Raw genomic sequence first — 16974 nt, 5'->3', positions numbered from 1 at the left:
TCTTCCTAACTCAGGGATTGAACTTGCTTCTTCTGCTTGGCAGGCAAATTCTTTATCACTGAACCACCTGGGAAGCCTATATACTATAAATTAATTATATCATAATAAGGTATAATAAGTTGATTTATAGCTTATATAGGAAAATACTGAATCTTAAATGTACAGCATGATCGATTTTGACATGCATTAACCCCTGTATCAAAACTCCTCTATCCTCCTATCTTTTCAATATTATCTCCCAAAATTGATTACTATTCTGACAAATATATCAATAATTTCCATTCTACCCATTCTTGAACTTGATATAAACAGTACCGTGCAGTATGTATGAGTTTGCCTTTGGCTTCTTTCACTCAACATAATGGTTTGAAGTTTATCGAAGTTGTTGCGCTTACTAGCTTGTTCCCTTTTTTAGTATTAAGGTAATATTTATGCACATACCATTCGATTTGTCCATTTTAATCATGCAATTCAGTAAATTTAGTCAATGTTCAGAATCATGCATATCATGAGAGTTTATTTTTAGAACATTCTAATCCTCCTGATAAAATCTCTCATGTCCATTTACAACTAATCATCTTTCCCACATCCAGTCCTAGGCAATTACTACTCTACTTCTATTTCTATAAATTTACCTGTTCTAAGCATTACATATAATTGTAACCATTCTATATGTGGTTTTCATGCCTGGCTTATCTCCCTTAGCATTACACTTTGTGTGTATCTTTCATGAGTGATCTATATCATTATTTCAATGTTATTTCATGGTATAGATGAACCATTTGCTTTTGAAATCTAATTGCCAGCTGATTGACATTTAGGTTATTTCTATTTTTCAGCTGTTATAAATAATACAACCTGAAAATTCATTTGATTATTTGGAGATGGACATACATTTTCATTTTGACAGACATATGTTTTCATGCATTTTCATTTAGATATATACATACATATGAGATGAAACTGGTAGGTTATATAATATAGTATTGTTTAAAATTTTAATAAACTGCCAAACTGATTTCCAAAGTGGCTATGCAATTTTATATTCCCACCAATAATATACCAAGATTATTGTTTTCTCATATTATTTTGCCTCTTTGGAAGAAATTTTAATAGATCTAGAATTCAGTATTAAGATATTTTTTCCTTTAAACACTGAAAATATGTTTCATTATTTTCTACCTTCCATTTTCTTGATGGCATATCAGTTGTTATCCTGAATGCAATGTATATTATTTTTCTTTAAGGTTTCTAAAATGTTTCTATTCACTTTTAGTTAGAGATAGTTTTATTCTAATAAGTCTTGCTGCAATTATTTTAAAATAATAATCTTTTGGGGGTTTGCTGAAATTCTTAACTGTTTGAGTTGATTTTATTTGTTAAATTTGAAACCTCCTAAGTCCTCAACTCCCTTGAGTGTTTATTTTGAGTTTTCTCTTTCCTCTCCTTCCATCTATACATGTGCTAGGCCTTGTGATCGTGTCACTGACACTGTCTCCTGTATATATCATACATTAGTTTTATCTCTTTGCTCTTCAACTTGAATAACTTCTACTCATCTGTCTTTGAGTAAACTGATTATTTTGCTTCATCCTACATATTGTTAAGTCTTCCAATATATTCAGCATTTCAGATATCTTAATTATCAAAAGTTAGAATTTCAATTAAAAATTCAATTTCTAACAAAAAATTAGAATTTCAATTTCTTTCAGTTTATATTTCTCTTCTGAGATAGTCTGTATTTTACCCTATTTCTCTCTCTTTCCTTCTACTTTATTTTACATATATATATAATAGATGTAGCAGTAAATCAGAAGTTTATGGGAACTATGAAACCCAAGGGAAAATACCACTATTTTGTAGCCAATATCATTGTGAACAAAATCACTGTAATCTAAGAATCAATAAATTTGATGAGTCCATCGATGCAGAAGCAACAAAAAACCTACTTGGGCTCTATAAGCAACACATAGAATGCGTTGCTTCTTTTATCAAAAACGTTCAGAAGTATGCAGGTGCCAGGAGGTTTGTTCGGGCTGGGCAGGCGCTAAGTCCTGCTCTCTCTTTCCCCGCCCCTTTGCTCTTCTGTGGGGTGGTGCAGTTCTTGGCAGACGGCTCCCTCATGTTTGACAGATGGCCGACAGAACATTTGGAGCTTTCTCATTTGCATCTAGAAATTTAATTAGTTTTCTATTGCTTTGTAACAAATTGCCACAGACTTAATGGATTAAATAATGCAAATGTACAATCTCACAGTTTCTTTGGTCAGATGTCCAGCCTAGTGTGTCTGGGTTCACTGTTCTGAGCTTTATAAGGGTGAAATTGAGACGCAAGCTGAATGAGCTCTCACTTAAACCCCAAGGGAAGGTTGTCATCCAGGCTTCTTACTGTTGGAAGAGTTCAGTTTGGTGTAGTCCTGGGGACTGAGGTTGACATTTCTTTGCTAGCAGTCAGCTAGTCTCACTTTCTTAGTCTACCCACATTTCTTACTGTGTTTCCCCTTCCATCATCAGGCCAGCAGTAATGACACAGATTCTTCTCATCTTTTATGATTCCCTTTCCTGCTACCAGCCTGAGAAAATGTTTTGCTTTTAAAACATTTATTGATTAATTTAGGTCCATGTAGATAATCTCCCTACCTAAGGTTCATCTGATTAGTAACCTTAATTACATTGCTACACACTGCAGTGTAATATAACATAATTATGGCAATAACAAAAGAGGATAAAGACTATCTTTTAATCCTGACTATTTTATAATCTGTCTTGTAATTCTGGGGTTTATTTTATAATCTTGCCTAGGAAATAGAGTTTACTACTCTTGTGTTTAATACTGAATTAATTACTGTTGTCAGAGAAGTGGGATATACTGATTGGTTCTGTCTGTTTACAGCACATCTGATCTCATCTCATCTCATATTTGGGAAAGTTAAAGTCTTGTTAAATTGTAGAAGAAGGGAATAGCCTCTGAGAAGGCAGTCAGTAAGTGTTCACAGCACTTAATAAGTTCTGGTCCTGGTACTGCCATTTAAAGCGTTGTGAGTTTTGACAGATTGTTTCCAGATCTGCAAAACAGTAATAATAACTCAAATGTAGCAGACACTATTAGTGCTTCAATAAACTCCCATCACACTTTTCATTATCCTTATGTGGACATTCCCCAAATTACACATGCCTTGTTTCTAAAAACTGTACCTATTACTCTTATGATAAAATTGAACTTAGACTACAGCTTTCCCTTAAAGGTCAGATAACTGCACTTCCCCCATGTTCTTAATGTTAAGAGATAATCTTTCATTACTTTCTATATCCTTACTGATAATGGACTAAAATTCAGAGAGTTTAAAATAAAAGTTATTTCATTTTGCAAATATTCTGTTCAAACATAATTCCCAAATAGACAGGATTCTCAAACAGTTTGCCATTCATTCATCTCAGAGGATGTATCAGGAAAAGCAGATTGTTTTCTGTTGCAAATCCCATGTAGATGTTATTGAACTACAGACACATTTTTTTTTTCTCAAAGATTATGGTGGTTTATACTAACTTGAAACTTTCATAGTCAAGCAACACTGATGACCCTTTGTCCTAGAACTTTTGCCATCAATTACCCAATTAATCATTTTCTAGTAGAGCCAGGTGGAGAAGGCAATGGCACCCCACTCCAGTACTCTCGCCTGGAAAACCCCATGGACGGAGGAGCCTGGAAGGCTGCAGTCCATGGGGTCGCTAAGAGTCGGACACAACTGAATGACTTCACTTTCACTTTTCACTTTCATGCGCTGGAGAAGGAAACAGCAACCCACTCCAGTGTTCTTGCCTGGAGAATCCCAGGGACGGGGGAGCCTGGTGGGCTGCCGTCTATGGGGTCGCACAGAGTCGGACACGACTGCAGCGACTTAGCAAAGCAGCAGCAGCAGTAGAGCCAGGACTAATTTCTAAGGAAAAAAAACAAAAAATGGAAAATTATACCAAGTGTACTTCTCTAAAATGGTTGGCATTCAGGCATAATTCTTCATTAGATTGCTTATTTTATATTTCGTCTTCTCAACTGGTTGGCAAAGCCTATGAATGTGCTTTGATCAGAAGAACAGAAGTTCTCACCTCTAGATTCTTGCCAATAATATAATCTTGACATTCCTGCTGTCAGTTATTAAATGCCCATTATGAGACTTAATATTTATGGAGAGTTTCCTGAAGGCCATGCAACATATGCTGCCCTGGCTGTCCAGAGTGTTGCTTTTGGATCAAGTCCAACCATCACAGGTCTCTTATTCTGTGTTGGGCAGTATTATTTTGACCCTCCTTAGGTTTACTTCTACTGAATTATGCTTTAGTGCTAGGTCATTGACCGACGTGAAAAGATTTTATTTGAAGCAGCTATGTGAAATGCATTATTATAGAAAGTGTAAGGAAGCATAGGAAACATTGAACTCTTTATCACACAGAGTTCTTTTTTATGAGAAACCAAAGGAAGAAATTTCCCTCAGGTTTACCAATCATGAACAGCTCTGCTTCTACTGAAAAACTGATTTGATTTCCTATTATGGCCCCTGTGAATCTGGTAACAGATCATGCTTTGGTCACTAGGAGCTACATTTGTGGAACCTCATTCCCCATGCTTTTATAATGCAATACGGAATGCTTTCTTGGTGTGCTTATTCAAACCAAGGTGTGATTATTTCCCCTTTGTAATGACTCTCTTAACTGTATATTTTATCTTTTGTACTGAAACATTTTTGTAAGACGCTTCAAATTCTTTGTGAAGTGGAAAAGGGTGTTTCAAGAACAAGTCAAATACTGCTGTTTTAATTTTTTCCATTTATTGTTATTAGTTGGAGGCTAATTACTTTACAATATTGTAGTGGTTTTTGTCATACATTTACATGAATCAGCCATGGATTTTCATGTATTCCCCATCCCGATCCCCCCTCCCACCTCCCTCTCCACCCAATCCCTCTGGGTCTTCCCAGTGCACCAGGCCCGAGCACTTGTCTCATGCATCCAACCTAGGCTGGTGATCTGTTTCACCATAGATAATATACATGTTTTGATGCTGTTCTCTTGAAACATCCCACCCTCACCTTCTCCCACAGAGTCTAAATGTCTGTCCTGTACATCTGTGTCTCTTTTTCTGTTTTGCATATAGGGTTATCATTACCATCTTTCTAAATTCCATATATATGTGTTAGTATACTGTATTGGTCTTTATCTTTCTGGCTTACTTCGCTCTGTATAATGCGCTCCAGTTTCATCCATCTCATTAGAACTGATTCAAATGAATTCTTTTTAATGGCTGAGTAATATTCCATGGTGTATATGTACCACAGCTTCCTCATCCATTCGTCTGCTGATGGGCATCTAGGTTGCTTCCATGTCCTGGCTATTATAAACAGTGCTGTGATGAACATTGGGGTGCATGTGTCTCTTTCAGATCTAGTTTCCTCGGTGTGTATGCCCAGGAGTGGGATTGCTGGGTCATATGGCAGTTCTATTTCCAGTTTTTTCAGAAATCTCCACACTGTTTTCCATAGCGGCTGTACTAGTTTGCATTCCCACCAACAGTGTAAGAGGGTTCCCTTTTCTCCACACCCTCTCCAGCATTTATTGCTTGTAGACTTTTGGATAGCAGCCATCCTGACTGGAGTGTAATGGTACCTCATTGTGGTTTTGATTTGCATTTCTCTGATAATGAGTGACTGATCATCTTTTCATGTGTTTGTTAGCCATCTGTATGTCTTCTTTGGAGAAATGTCTGTTTAGTTCTTTGGCCCATTTTTTGATTGGGTCATTTATTTTTCTGGAGTTGAGCTGGAGGAGTTGCTTGTATATTTTTGAGATTAATCCTTTGTCTGTTGCTTCATTTGCTATTATTTTCTCCCAATCTGAGGGCTGTCTTTTCACCTTGCTTATAGTTTCCTTTGTTGTGCAAAAGCTTTTAAGTTTCATTAGGTCCCATTTGTTTATTTTTGCTTTTATTTCCAATATTCTGGGAGGTGGGTTATAGAGGATCCTGCTGTGATTTATGTCGGAGAGTGTTTTGCCTATGTTCTCCTCTAGGAGTTTTATAGTTTCTGGTCTTACATTTAGATCTTTAATCCATTTTGAGTTTATTTTTGTGTATGGTGTTATAAAGTGTTCTAGTTTCATTCTTTTACAGGTGGTTGACCAGTTTTCCCAGTTTGTTAATTGTTTGTGTTGCATACATTCCCTACTTAAATTCTGTCATCTATCTATTCATTAATCAAGATATTTTATAGAATTTTATGGCCAAACAGTACAGAGAAAAATAGATGAAAGGTAAAATTCCTGTTAGAAACAAACCTTATATTTTGTGGTAACTTCTCCAGTGGTAGAGAAAATAAACTGAGCATGATAAGGTGTGAGGCTAAGGGAACAGAAATCAGGGATACCTAACTCAGATATGAATTTCATCAGACAAGATGTCACAAAATCCGAGTTGGATTTTGAAGTATTCCTTTTAGCCAGGCCCAATGATTGTAGGAATGGTGGCTGGGGAAGAGTTACTGTTGCAAGAAATTCACAACAAAAATTCACCAAGACAAGAGGGGAGAGGCATGGTGACTTCAGCATGGCTTGAGATCAAGCTCTACCACCGCGCTGTAAATAAGCGATGCTAGATCACGAGCCGTCTCTGATGTCAGACTAAGGATTTATTCTTCTCTCTTTTTTCTGAAGCAACATGGAGCCATGACAGGATCTCATGGAATGTAGTGAGGACAAACAAGAAATTTCTTCTGTCTCCCTCAACAGTTGGCATTGTGTCTTTCATACATTAGGTATTAAATGGATTTTGGTTTCTGTTGTTGTTGTTGCTGATGTTCCATCACTAAATCGTGTCTGACTCTCTTGTGACCCCATGGATTGTAACCCCCAAGCTCCTCTGTCCATGGAATTTCCCAGGCAAGAATACTGGAGTGGGTTGCCATTTCCTTCTCCAGGGGATCCAACTCGCATCTCCCGCCTTGCAGGCAGATTCTTTACCACTGAGCCATCAGGGAAACCCATTCAACGGATATGGACTAAAATATTGGGAACCCCAAGAAATATAACTGCATATTTCACTCACAATCTTCTAAACACTTTTTACTTCATCAGATTTTAAGTCACGAACTTTGTTAGATAAAAAAATCATTTGGTCATTTTCCCTTTTCTGCTCATTACTTGAGGTATCGTTTAAGTTGCGCGCTAGAGTCAGGAAGCCAGTTTGAACCCTGACTCTGCCACTGGTGATGTGCCTGGGACAAAGGACATGACCTCTCAGGGTCGTCTTCACAGGGCTGTCGAGGGATTTAATGCACGAACGTGCACTGAACTGTTTAAACAGTGGTTGGCTTTCAGTGACCTTACAGGGTTAGTGCTATATAGAGGGGGTATTCCACTTCTAACCACTCTCTTTTCACATGTGTTCTATTCCCCATTGATGTGTTTGCTTTGACAAAGCGGCATCTCGTCTATATAATATCTATAGTAGTTTCATCCCACAGGCTTCTACAGAATATATGTAATTAGCAACATTTTTAAATTTACATGGTCTTTATTTTACTGATGTGAAGATTGCTTTGTCTCACTATTTCTACCTTTTATTTCAGTTCTGAAAATTTTGTTACTGTTCTTCATTCTTATTCTGAGAATCTGAATCCTTGCAAATCCTCTTCTGATTTTTATTCCTATTCGGGTGCATTGTATCCTCTCAAAGTTAGCTTCAGTGAAGTGAAGTCGCTCAGTCGTGTCTGACTCTTTGTGATCCCATGGACTGTAGCCTACCAGGATCCTCAGTCCATGGGATTTTCCAGGCAAGAATACTGGAGTGGGTTGCCATTTCCTTCTCCAGTAGGCTTTAGTAGGCAACCCTAGGCAACCCTAAATTGGCAAATAACTCATTAAACTATTCTTTTTCTATGTGAGTTATGCATTTATTATCATATATGTATATAAATAATGCAAATTATATAGAGAGGTATACTAAATATAAACACACAAATATATAATAATACATATTTCCTTTAATTTTCATTTTCTCTAGCTTGAAAAACCTAGGGAGTACCGAGATTGGACAGTATTTTTAAATTTTATTGTGAATTAATTTATACTCTGCTGTGTCCCAGAAAGAATTCCAGGTCATTTATAATAAAAAAAAAGTTATCATAAAACTAAAACCCATTAAATTCAGTATAAAGCAGCAAGAGTCCAGTAATAAAAGATCAAGGGGACTATTGGAATCTATAGGAAAACACTGTTTAAATATTTTCTTGGAACAAAGAATCCAGAGCGTTCAGTGAAATGTATTCTCCTCTGGAAAGTCTACTTTTATCATCACTAGCAGCTTGTTTTAAATTGCCCCCGAACAGGGAGTTTGGGAAAAATGCTTTTTCAAGATTCTGCTAAATCATTATTATCTCATTGCCTCAGTTGTGTCTCCCCCCATCTATCAGGGGCCAGTCTTTGCTTTCTCTCCCAATGGCCCAGATTCACTGCCCTCTTCAGGGGTCTCCACCATGCTTGTTTCATGAGACTTGGGTCTCTCATTCAATACTCACTCTCATTTTCCCAGATTCAAAGTGGTGTTTCATCTTAAGAATGACATTTACTTTCCTTGACAAAATACTTTTGTTACAACTGTCTGCCTACCAGCATTTTGCTTTTTCTAGAAAGAATGTAGAATACGCAGGCCAGACTGAGATGGGAAGTGCATTTTCTGGCTCCTCTCTTTCATTATGTGGCCCTTTTTAGTACTCACCCCATATGTTCATATCAGGCTTATCCATTTCCTCTTTCCCCTCTGATCCTGGACTTTTTTGAGTTTTTTATTTTTTTATTCTGGGTCTCAAGTTTGGGCTGGAAGTTTGATTGAACAGAAGGGCCAAGGGGAAACAAACACAACTCATTTTATAGTTATGTCATTTTTACTTGGGGGCTCAGAAGGACCACAGCAGTTATTTAGTCTAACAGAGTAGTAGTTATGAAGCAACTTTGCATAGATTCCTCTGCCAGTCCCAGTGCCAGGACTGAACTTTCATTTTCCTTTGTGCAGTATATCACATGTAATGATTTTGTCCAACTCAGTACTTTTCACACTGTTCATTGCCCCCTGATCTTTCAATGCAAGCAAACAATCTTCTGAAAATACCTCTCTCAGTTTGAAGGACAATTAATGAGAAACATACCAGAAAGGTTATAATGCCTATTTTCTGGCCAGAGCCCTTTGAATCACCCAAAGGGAAGCTAAGTATTATTTTGACATTCATTATTGGCCGAACACCGACTATGTGTTTCTGAAGATCAGATTGGCAAACTGCTTCCACAGCCGGATCCACACAGCATGGCATGTGCTTCTGAAAGGGACTCATCTGGTCTAAGTTCTCCTGCCCTAATAGCATGCAGAGTTCAGCTGGAATTGAAGGCTTGAGTAGCATTTCTTTCCAAAGGCCATTAACTGTCCATGAGACCCCAAAGTTATCAGCAGCTGTAATATTCCATCCATCTTGGACTATTGACTAATCATACGCCTGATTGCATAGTAACACAGTAGATGGTCAGTTTTTATTGCACTTGTTAATTTAGAGATTTTTTTCTTTAAGGTGAAGAGCATCAAATCACCAGCTCCTAATAAAGATAAAGAAGAAACGCTTTCAAATTGCACTGTGTTTTATAGTCCTTGGGTTCTTTCTGGACACTGACCCTTGTTTTCCCTGTTTGTCCTTTTTTTGTGTGTTTTCTTAACTTTAGTGACACTTTTCCTACACATTTACATTAACACCTCTTTTGTTTGTAGACCCCTAGCAACCTTCTCTTTCCCCAGTGCTGCCTTTGGAATATTTAGGATACATCCTTCTAGCTGTCAGCAACTTTCCATGCCTCACCTTGTCACACGCTTATTTTGCATAACAACCCACTCCAGTAACCACGCCTGAAAAAATCCCATGGACAGAAGAGCCTGGGGGGGGCGGTCCATGTGGTTGCAGAGAGTTGAACTTGACAGAGCGACTGAGCCCTTCCACCCCACTCAGATAACCCAAGAGGGTACTTAGAACAGGTGGGAAAATGTGAGCTGTTTTCCTATTCCATCACCTGCTTCCATAATTTCCCTTCTTTTACCTTAAGCCGATGTACAACTCTATCATGCTGCTTTTATAGCTGCTGTTCAAACTTTAATGAGGACGATCAATGCTTGCTCTGCCTTTTTAAAAAAAACAGATTAGAACTCAGAAATTACAATGTCCAACAACTCTAATTGAGCAAACACAATTATATTAAAGCTGTGAATTAAAAACAGTATCTTACAAATTTAATACCTTAATTTATAGACTGTTATGCATCTGAAATTGCTCTTCAGCTGCGGTGACCTTGCTTTGTTTGGCAAATAACATTCCAACCCGTTTATTCATTTTCCAGCCTGAAGAGATCAGTTATACCTCACTGTAGTTTTTCAAACAAAAGGCATATGATAAAAATAAGTTTAGTACACCAACATTTGATTATCCTCAAGTACCCACCTTAGTGACTGAATCAATTATATTAACAGTTCCTATTTGTTCTATAGATTTATTCCATAGCTTGGCAACAAAATAAACTTAAGTACGGTGATTAAAATTAATTACAAATGATAACAGCAGATACACATTTTTTCTGGGTTTTAATATGGCAAAATTACCGAGAGATGACCTCAGTGAGTGAGGCCTTAGACTTTATGGAGGGTGTTGCAGGGGAATGGAGTATAGCAAGAATGCCCCAGGGCTCAAGTGAGTTCCTGGGGTGGGTGCCCAGGTGAAGGTGCTTGGGGGATGGGTGGGGATTTCTAGGAACTGGGTCATCATCCATTTTTGGCCTGGGAACTGTCATGGTGCCTTTGGGTGCGTTACCTAGCATATGTTAATGTATTATGATGACTGTATAATGAGGCTCAAGGTCACTTGGAAGCCCAATCTTCCATCAATGTGAGACTACTCTGTTCTAAGCAGATTTTGTTATGTCTTCAACGTCTATGTCATTCTTTTAACAGCTGCTCCTTCCTCCTTCCTGTCTCATTTGTGGAGGTGACTTCTGTACCTACCGTCAATATGTGAACACTTTCTGATAGTAAGCCCTCACTTAGATATAACAAAACCCTCTTTTCCTTTCTGTAAATTGAGGATGAAAGCACCTGAGTCACTGAACAACATGACTTTTCCTTCCATGGAAATGGTGACAGGAGAGAGCCACAATCACTTTACCCATTGTGAGGATTAACTACAAAACTAGGACCAAAGCCCCACCACTCAGAAGAATTATACTCTTGAATTCTGCACATTCTTGGCTGTTTTTGGAGCAGTGTGGAAGATTTTCCTAAAACACAAGGGAGCAGGTGTTAATTATACATATCAAGGACAAATGCCACAAACTAATCCCTCAGTGGAGGCTCGGGAGTTATACACAGGCCTTCTCCACGTGTGTATTTTTCCTGCCATTCTAATTCCTGCTGGCTCTTATGTGTGTCCCAGTTCTTCACTGTGTTTAAACAGGGACTCCTGCTTCTCTGGCCCTCCTCATTGTGATGGTAAGAAGGGAAAACAGCCAAGCCCTGGGAGGATGTGAAGAGACTATGGGCCATCCCATAATTAGCTCCACCTTGTGAAGCATATTCACAGCCCTCTTTCCCATTAGGAAGAATGTTCGCAGGATTTACCGGCATCACTTCTCCACACATAGCACCTAATTCCTCCCTTTGATTTTATTTCTATTTAAAAGACCTTTGGAAAATCCCATGAACGGGGGAGCCTGGTAGGCTGCGGTCCATGGAGTTGCTAAGAGTTGGACACGACTAAGCGACTTTATTTTCACGTTTCACTTTCATGCATTGGAGAAGGAAATGGCAACCCACTCCAGTATTCTTGTCTGGAGAATCCCAGGGACGGGGGAGCCTGGTGGGCTGCCGTCTATGGGGTCGCACAGAGTCAGACACGACTGAAGTGACTTAGCAGCAAAAGACCTTTGCTTCTTTTCTGGCCCATTTCACTTTTTTTTTTTTTAACATATTATAAGGTCCAGTCCCATTAAGAATGACCCACTCATACCTAAATTCAACAAGCCTTGATCACATTGCCTCTCTCATCTCCTCCCTACACCATAATCTTTCTTCCACCCCTGATGGGTACATCTGTCTCTCGAGGTTCCATTGGCTGCCCCGAGGGCCTTACCTGCCTCATGTTCAGGGACAAAGCCTCTGCAGTGGATCTCATCTTTTACTTCCTTTTATTCCCTGGTCCCCAGGTTAGTGATACACCTCTGGTGCCATTTTACCTCCATTACCAGCTAAATATTTCAAAAAGAAGAATAGAAAATAGAGTTCAACTTTCTCACCCATAGTTCCAAGTTTTCAATAGCTGACAGTGTTGAGATGGATTTAGAAGGCTGGCGGGAAAGAATCTTGATTGCTTGCCTCGGCGGGGAGGGGTGGTCACAGATTTGCCTGAGAAAAGGGACCTTTTGCCTGGGACCACCCTAAATCACAGAGATAATCATGTTAAAAAGACAACTGAAGTAGCCCCCAACTAAAAGATATGCATATCATGCTCACTCTAATCTAGACAAATTTCTCCACCTTCTTACGCCAGATTCAGCGCTATATACTATATATTATAGTGCCTCTATATTATACTGTCTGTGTCTCATCATGCCTTTCTCTTTGCTTTTTTCCCAAGACCTTTAAGAGTCCTGATATAACACTGGTTTAAATCTTGCTCCCTTCGTGAGATATCCCATAATAAACTTTCCCTCTGCCTCCCTGTTTTATGGCTGGTGCACAATACCCTTCTCACTTTCTCTGCTTTCTTCTCCTATTCTTCCCTTACCATGGATCTATGTGTTTCCATGTTGCAGAATCTTGGAAGTGAAATCTCTCTTCTCTGCCTCAATCTACCTCCAACCTTTCCTTGCCAGATTTCAGAAAACTGAAACTCAGAGAAGTTATGATATGCATTTTTTAAATAGTTATTGGCAGGACAGAACTAGAACCCAGTTGTCATGCTAAATTGTGAAAGCAGGCTAGTTACAACCATCAACCAGAAATGATTGCTTTGTTAAATTATCAACTCTTCAAATAACCAGGATATTTTGAGCTTTATTTTCTGTGGAGAGTTGTCAGTACAGCTTCCTTGAATGGGCTTCCCAGGTAGCACTAGTGGTAAAGAACCTGCCTGCCAATGCAGGAGATAAGAGATGCAGGTTCAATTCCTGGGTCAGGAAGATCCCCTGGAGAAGGACATGGCAGTCCACTCCAGTTTTTCTTGCCTGGAGAATCCCATGAACAGAAGAGCCTGGTGGGCTACTGTCCATACGATCACACAGAGTTAGACATGACTGAAGTGATTCAGCAAGCACACACTTTTTTGAATGTCAATTTCTCATGTATTTACATTTTAGAAGTAAGTTCTTATATCATTTTATATGAAAGTGGGTCTGTTTTTCTTTATGAATATTCTTCTTCTTTACTCTGTGTACTAATTCCTGGCTTACTGTATCCTTTGGTCCTTCTCTTTTCTCTGACCCTTGTTTTTTGCCTCTTTTCTAGGCCCCGGTCTCTATGAATTGTCCCTTCGTCTGACCCGTTCCTCTGTTTTCCCTGACCTTTTCTCACCCAGCATCTTGACTGGCCTCAAACTTGGTCTCTGGTGGTGAAATGAATGTATCAGTCGTCTTAGATCCACGTTACAAACTGTTGTCAGATTGCATTTGCTTTCATCATTCAATTGTTTGGCTACTCCTTTTCCATTAAATTTACCTAAAACTGTGAGCTGTAAATTTTCTGAGGAGTGGGGTAACTTCATGTTCATCTTTGAAAGACTCATGCAACCACCATGGAGAACATTATGGCGGTTCTTTACAACACTAAAAATAGAGGTATCATATGATCCAGCAATTCCACTTCTGGGCATATATAGAAAAAGAAAAACATGGTTTGAAAGGAAACAGGCACTCCAGTGTTCATTGCAATGCTGTTTGCAACAGCCAAGATGTGGAAGTAAGCTAAATGTCTGTCCACAGATGAATGGATAAAGAAGATATAAGTATATGCAAGAGAATACCATTCAACCATTAAAAAGAATGAAATAATGACATTTGCAGAAACATAGATGGAACTGGAGATTACCATAATAAATGAAGTAAATCAGATGGAGCAAGACAAATTTCATTTGATATCACTTATATGCAGAATCTAAAGAAATGACACAAATAACTTACAAAATATGAAGACTCACAGACGTAGAATACAAATTTGTGGTTATGAAAGGAAAAGGGTGGTGAGGGAGGGATAAATTGGGAGTTTGGGGTTGACATATACAAATTACTATATTTAAAATAGATAACCAACAAGGACTTATTGTATAGCACAGGGAAGTTTGGTCAATATCCTGTAATAACCTAAATGGGAAAAGAATTTGAAAAGGAATAGATATATGTATATATAACAGGATGACTTTGCTGTACATCTGAAACTAACACATCATAAATCAACTATAGTTCAATATAAAATGAAAACAAATGCTCACACAAATTCAAAAAGAACGCCTAAAAGAAAAATGTGTTGATAGTGTGTCCGATAAATGCTTGTTGAACTAGAAATAAGAGCAGAACAGAACTCCATAATTGTTGGAGTCTTTGACTTAAACTTGAAGGAAGACTAAAACAAATTGCGTGTGCGTGTATGCATGCTCAGTCGTGTCCAATTCTTTGCAACCCCGTGGACTGAAGTCCACCAGGCTCCTCTGCCCATGGAGTTTCCCAGCCAAGAAAGCCGGAGTGGATTTCCAAGCCCTAAAACAAACTATTGCCTCTTAATAAAATTAATTTAGAATGTTTCTCTGCTAGCATCATACAAAATGTATAGATATGTGATAGAAATCTATTCTTATTGATTGACTTCTACCAAACTAAGCCTTAAATTTGCAAATTCAGCTTGCACAATTTTGGGATAGAGCGTTTAAGTGCTTAAATGTTTTAAAAAGAACTCATGTTCGCTTCTCATCTGAAAAGGGAAGGAATTATTACAATTTAATAAATAATTACTGAGAAAAGAAAATGCTCTGGTAGCAGAATTTACTTGACCACAGTGCATCCACATATTACTGTTGATGAGTAGCCATGCTTCTAAATCTATGTGATACTGAACTTAACTGTTCAGTGGGGGAATAGGTAACATCATAAAACCTCAGAACTTTAGCTCCTATGATTCTCCTTGGAGAAAGCAATCATGTCTATGGCAGTTCCTAGTTCTCAGGACAAAACCTTAGCCACATTTTTCTATTTATCTCCAATATTGCTACCAGACAAAACTTTGGAACTACCTCAACTTAAATGTATAGCAAAGGAGTAACCACATGTGTACAGGCAGAATTGAATCCTAAAAGAAGTGCTCAGAGACAACTTCTTTCATTTGAAAGGAAACGCATTTTTATGTCCATGGTTAATTAGTGTCATGTTCAGTGCTAATGTTCAAATGAACAGTAGAGAAGGGACACTGATTGTTAGAAACACTATCACTTTTATTTCCTGTCCAACTCTGATTTTGGTTTAGATTTAGTTCTTTTTGTGGACATAGGAAATAGGTTTGATCTGCGTTTGAATCCTAGATTTGCAGCTTGCTGTCCACGTTGGTGGTTTTCACACTCAAGGTAAACAGTGGAGAGGTCATAAAAAGTGCAGACTAAATGCTTAATGGAAGGCTAATGGGGTAAACTATGGCACTTGGATTTTTAATACCTCACTGCAAGTGATTCTACAACACTCAGAAATTTGAGAACTATTGATGTGTGTGATTTGGGGCAAGTTTCCAAGCCCTTCTGACCCTTAGCTTTTTTCATGTGATATTGAAGAAAATAATACTGATTAAGTTGTGGTAAAGGTCGCATGAAATAGCATATATAAGTGGCTACTAAATGCTGGCATGTACTCTCTTTAGCTACTCTGTTGCTTGAAGCTGACCTTCCAATACCCTGTGTACACTTAAGCTGCACCAATGGTCATGGCTCACCCCCTTAGGCTTTCTTCTTTTTTGGAAACTCTTCTCTATTCCCATTTTGACTTTACCGTATTTTTTTTCAGTCATTAGTCGATTCCATATTAATAGGAAAATAGTTCCTTTTAATGGACAAAATCTTGCTGTATCTCTAAAGCTGTTAAATTGAAAGAACTTTTCATTAGTGGAAATGTTCCTAGGAAAACATCAGCCAAAATCCCAACTAATAACAAAACGAAGAAAGAAAAATTTAATCAAGGGTCAGGAACTATGTAAGCCTTTAGAAACAGTTTCTTAATTAATTTGTGCTCCAATATAGTTAGGTTTACAAATATTATTTCTGTTGAAGTCTCCTCAGTAGCAAAGTTTTGGTAAAAGCATTTTTATTTGGACCTAAAGTAAGTCAAGGTTTCCAAACCATTTCTCCTTACCAACTGTATTACTTATTTCTCTTTATCATTTCATTACTTAAGTAACCATAAAATCAATGAACTAACAAAGAAATCACAGTCATTACATCATTTCTTTATAAGACATGGAGAAACACTATGTTAAATGCAGATGAAGGAGGAAGATCTAATTTTTGTTTCTAAATAGCTTTGTCATGAAAATATTAAAGGTAGATTAAATACTCTGATTCAATAAATAACTTTGAAATAAGGAGACAGTCATGAATACTTAATAACTGCACTTGCTAGGCTATACAATATAGACCTCAGTTATATAAAGCTCTCTAACTGGTGCTCGAAGATCTTGAATGTCTGGCTTAGGTAGTGAGCTTATAAAAAGATTTGCAGGTTTAAGTTCAGGACGTCTTCCTGTGTCAACTATGGAAAGATCATTACTAATGTATGGGTTAAACACCTAGAGACCAAATCCTCATACATCCCCAAATGACTATGTTCTTTTATTGATATATAGTTAATTTATAATGCTGTGTTAGTTTCAAATATGTAGCAA

This window comes from Odocoileus virginianus, chromosome 8, assembly GCF_023699985.2.
Source record: "Odocoileus virginianus isolate 20LAN1187 ecotype Illinois chromosome 8, Ovbor_1.2, whole genome shotgun sequence".
Classification (NCBI taxonomy): Eukaryota; Metazoa; Chordata; class Mammalia; order Artiodactyla; family Cervidae; genus Odocoileus; species Odocoileus virginianus.
Note: the sequence above shows the minus strand (reverse complement) of the source record.